The following is a 4917-nucleotide window of genomic DNA, read 5'->3' as shown; positions in this document are numbered from 1 at the left end:
TTGAAAAGCGCTAAGATGACGGATAGTGAGACGCACCAGTACACGGAATCGGATAGACGGACTGGCCGCCACCCCTACGTGCTGAGCTTCTCCCGTTTCGCTCGCAGCTACTCAGGGAATCCCGGTTGGTTTCTTTTCCTCCCCTTATTAATATGCTTAAATTCAGGGGGTTGTCACACATGAACTGAGGCTTATGTACCTTGCGGTTGTTATCGTCACATCTGGCTTGCGACTACTTTGTTTCAATGTCCAATATGTACCGTTGGACTCGGTTAACGGGCTGTTAGCCCGCGTGTGGTTTAACTCACTGATACCTTCCATTGCCCATACGCTAGTTTGTTTGTGTTCCTTTGGTCAACTTCCATACTTGAATCATTTGTGCTACCGCTGCTGCTTCGACGCTACTTTGACATCTTCGCTTCTATTTAAATAAATAAATAAGCTGAAGCTAGACATCAGTAAACACCACCACAGACACCACAAGCACGCCTTCTCCTCGTACTTCCGCCTCACGCGGGAACACGGACGCTCTAAATACTTCGAATTCCAATGCCAGTATATTGTAAACCACGGGTTCTTTAATGCTAGCGGGTCGTCGCGACCCTAGTTAACATCATGGTGCACGTCTCGTGACGGGTGTCACGGCGTAGTTAAATGTATGCGATACATTTCTCAAATATAAGCGCTCAGTCATCTGTACATCATGGTAGGTTCCCACGACGTGCAATATGCGTTCAACTTATCAATGTTCATGTGTCCTGCAGTTCACATTATGACGCGCAGTTAGCTGCGGTCTTCATCGATCCATGAGCCGAGTGATCCACTGCCGAGGGTGACTAACTTGCGTAAGCCGCCGCTGTGCGCGTATACCCGTTCCCCGTAGGGAGGAGCAAGCCGCCGCTTAGAGACGAAGCATAAAGTGTCCTCATTCCACATAGGGCAAGCTGGATGAATCCATTTTACCCAGGACGGCCGAAGCGGCGTGGACCAGGGGAGAACTGAACTTTATACTTCACACCACAGTAAGTCTACGTGTCCTCTTCCACATAGGGCAAGCTAGAACTAACTATCTTACCCAGGACTGCCGAAGCAGCGTGGACCAGGGGAGGAACACACTTTTCATGGAAACGTAAGGCATCCATGACTGCCATAACGTAAGCCGCCGCTGTGCGCGTATACCCGTTCCCCGTAGGGAGGAGCAAGCCGCCGCTTAGAGACGAAGCATAAAGTGTCCTCATTCCACATAGGGCAAGCTGGATGAATCCATTTTACCCAGGACGGCCGAAGCGGCGTGGACCAGGGGAGAACTGAACTTTATACTTCACACCACAGTAAGTCTACGTGTCCTCTTCCACATAGGGCAAGCTAGAACTAACTATCTTACCCAGGACTGCCGAAGCAGCGTGGACCAGGGGAGGAACACACTTTTCATAGAAACGTAAGGCATCCATGACTGCCATAGTGCGTAAGCCGCCGCTGTGCGCGTAAACCCGTTCCCCGTAGGGAGGAGTCAAGCCGCCGCTTAGAGACGAAGTATGAAGTGTCCTCTTCCACATAGGGCAAGCTAGAATGAACTATCTTACCCAGGACCGCCGAAGCAGCGTGGACCAGGGGAGAACTGAACTTTATACTTCACACCACAGTATTGAGTAATGTGCCCTCTTCCACATAGGGCAAGCTGGAATGTTCCATTTTACCCAGGACGGCCGAAGCGGCGTGGACCAGTGGAGGACTACACAATCATGAGGTTTGATATCGACTTGTGTGTTTCAATAGGATACCGATGGTATGGTTTGAACCGATTTGATTTAGCCATTCTGAAGTCATCACTTGGTTGAAGCGCTGAACTAGGGAGGCATCGTTTACATATATATTGGTTTTCGCATGCTCTACTAGGTTAATGTCATGAGGTTGGCTATCGAGCATGCCCAAGTGATGACTTGATTGTGTGCTTGCTTGAATTCTTCACATTTCATACCATCGGTTAGTTGTCGAATCATTCCTCGATCATAACCTTCGTTCTTGGTTCATGTATGCTCTCTTCCACATAGGGCAAGCTAGAATTAACTATCTTACCCAGGACCGCCGAAGCAGCGTGGACCAGGGGAGAACTATACTTTGTCTTGTATGCCCTCTTCCACATAGGGCAAGCTAGAATTAACTATCTTACCCAGGACCGCCGAAGCAGCGTGGACCAGGGGAGGACTATACTTTGTTCATAACACCACAGTATTGAGTAATGTGCCCTCTTCCACATAGGGCAAGCTAGAATGAACTATCTTACCCAGGACCGCCGGAGCAGCGTGGACCAGTGGAGGACTACACAATCATGAGGTTTGATATCGACTTGTGTGTTTCAATAGGGTACCGATGGTATGTTTTGAACCGATTTGATTTAGCCATTCTGAAGTCATCACTTGGTTGAAGCGCTGAACTAGGGAGGGGCATCGTTTACATATATATTGGTTTTCGCATGCTCTACTAGGTTAATGTCATAGGGTTGGCTATCGAGCATGCCCAAGTGATGACTTGATTGTGTGCTTGCTTGAATTCTTCACATTTCATACCATCGGTTAGTTGTCGAATCATTCCTCGATCATAACCTTCGTTCTTGGTTCATGTATGCTCTCTTCCACATAGGGCAAGCTAGAATTAACTATCTTACCCAGGACCGCCGAAGCAGCGTGGACCAGGGGAGAACTATACTTTGTCTTGTATGCCCTCTTCCACATAGGGCAAGCTAGAACTAACTATCTTACCCAGGACCGCCGAAGCAGCGTGGACCAGTGGAGGACTATACTTTGTTCATTACACCACAGTATTAAGTATGGTGTCCTCTTCCACATAGGGCAAGCTAGAACTAACTATCTTACCCAGGACCGCCGAAGCAGTGTGGACCAGGGGAGGACTATACTTTATACTTCACACACTAGCCATACTGAAGTCATCACTTGGTGGGGGTGAACTACGGCGGTATCTATCGTTTTGGTTCGGTCTATATAGGGTCGCTTGCATGCTCATTCGAATATAATGTAATTGTGTATGGCAATATGAGCATGCCCAAGTGATGACTTTGTTTCAAGCTCAACAGGTAGGGTATTGAGTCCTCTTCCACATAGGGCAAGCTAGAATGAACTATCTTACCCAGGACCGCCGGAGCAGCGTGGACCAGTGGAGGACTCTATACTTTATACTTCACACCACAGTATTGAGTACGACTTGCATAAAGCCCCTAATGAGAACCACGAGGGCTCTCTCAATGTAGAACCACGAGGGCTCTAGTACCGATTCTCTCGGTACGGCTTGGTCCGTGTTCCTTTATGCTTGTACTCTTAGAAAGTCTCAACCCGGAGGTCTTGACTTTGATTGTCATAGTTGGACTACGACGGGGTATCCGACTCATCGAATACCCCAGAAGCACACCATCTTTCGGGTAGGCGGTACGCGTACCTCCGGACGCGGAAGTCTCAACCCGGAGGTCTTGACTTTGATTGTCATAGTTGGACTACGACGGGGCATCCGACCATTGCTGATCGAACACCCCTGATTCATCATCTTTCGGGTAGGCGGTGCGCGCACCTCCGACGCGGAAGTCTCAACCCGGAGGTCTTGACTTTGTATTGTCATAGTTGGACTACGACGGGGTATCCGACTCATCGAATACCCCAGAAGCACACCATCTTTCGGGTAGGCGGTACGCGTACCTCCGGACGCGGAAAGTCTCAACCCGGAGGTCTTGACTTTGGTTGTCATAGTTGGACTATGACGGGGCATCCGACCATTGCTGATCGAACACCCCTGTTACACCATCTTTCGGATAGGCGGTGCGCGACACCACCGACGCGGAAAGTCTCAACCCGGAGGTCTTGACTTTGTATTGTTGGATAGTCCTCTTCCACTATAGGGCAAGCTGGAAATATTCCATTTTACCCAGGACTGCCGAGGCAGCGTGGACCAGGGGAGAACTTCACGGAATCTTCAGGCATCCATGATTGCCATAGTGCGTAAGCCGCCGCTGTGTGCGTCAACTCGTTCCCCGTGAGGAGGAGTCTAGCCGCCGCTAAAAGACGAAGCATTAAGTGTCCTCATTCCACTATAGGGCAAGCTAGAATGAACTATCTTACCCAGGACCGCCGAAGCAGCGTGGACCAGGCGAGGACTACTTTATACTTCACACCACAGTATTGAGTACGACTTGCATAAAGCCCCTAATGAGAACCACGAGGGCTCTCTCAATGTAGAACCACAAGGGCTCTAGTACCGATTCTCTCGGTACGGCTTGGTCCGTGTTCCTTTATGCTTGTACTCGCGGAAAGTCTCAACCCGGAGGTCTTGACTTTGATTGTCATAGTTGGACTACGACGGGGCATCCGACCATTGCTGATCGAACACCCCTGATTCATCATCTTTCGGGTAGGCGGTGCGCGCACCTCCGACGCGGAAGTCTCAACCCGGAGGTCTTGACTTTGTATTGTCATAGTTGGACTACGACGGGGTATCCGACTCATCGAATACCCCAGAAGCACACCATCTTTCGGGTAGGCGGTACGCGTACCTCCGGACGCGGAAAGTCTCAACCCGGAGGTCTTGACTTTGATTGTCATAGTTGGACTACGACGGGGCATCCGACCATTGCTGATCGGACACCCCTGATTCACCATCTTTCGGGTAGGCGGTACGCGTACCTCCGGACGCGGAAAGTCTCAACCCGGAGGTTCGGACTTAGAGTTTTTCCCATTTAAAAGTTTTTCTCTTAGCCATACTGAAGTCATCACTTGGCGAACGATTGAACTAGGGCGGGTTAATCGTTTATAGGTATCATGTGGTTTGCATGCTCTCTTAGGTTAATGTCATGTGGTTGGCTATCGAGCATGCCCAAGTGATGACTTTGTTTCACGCTTGCTTGATTTCTTCATG

At 49.7% G+C, this 4917-nt stretch overlaps 2 non-coding genes across 2 annotated transcripts in view; both read right to left on the bottom strand.

Annotated features, from left to right (window-relative positions):
• The window catches only part of LOC131270072 (large subunit ribosomal RNA), a 4092-nt gene extending 3899 nt beyond the window's left edge, over positions 1-193 (bottom strand). The window contains exon 1 of the ribosomal RNA XR_009179214.1: positions 1-193. This exon is cut by the window's left edge and continues 3899 nt beyond it. This is a non-coding gene — a ribosomal RNA (large subunit ribosomal RNA).
• A 487-nt stretch (positions 194-680) lies between these two features.
• On the bottom strand, positions 681-835 carry LOC131270051 (5.8S ribosomal RNA). Its single transcript, XR_009179194.1, has one exon. It is a non-coding gene; the product is annotated as a 5.8S ribosomal RNA (ribosomal RNA).
• Positions 836-4917: the final 4082 nt, after the last annotated feature.

This window comes from Anopheles coustani (genome assembly GCF_943734705.1).
Source record: "Anopheles coustani chromosome X unlocalized genomic scaffold, idAnoCousDA_361_x.2 X_unloc_13, whole genome shotgun sequence".
Lineage (NCBI taxonomy): Eukaryota > Metazoa > Arthropoda > Insecta > Diptera > Culicidae > Anopheles > Anopheles coustani.
Note: the sequence above shows the minus strand (reverse complement) of the source record. Positions and strands in the feature narration are given on the sequence as shown.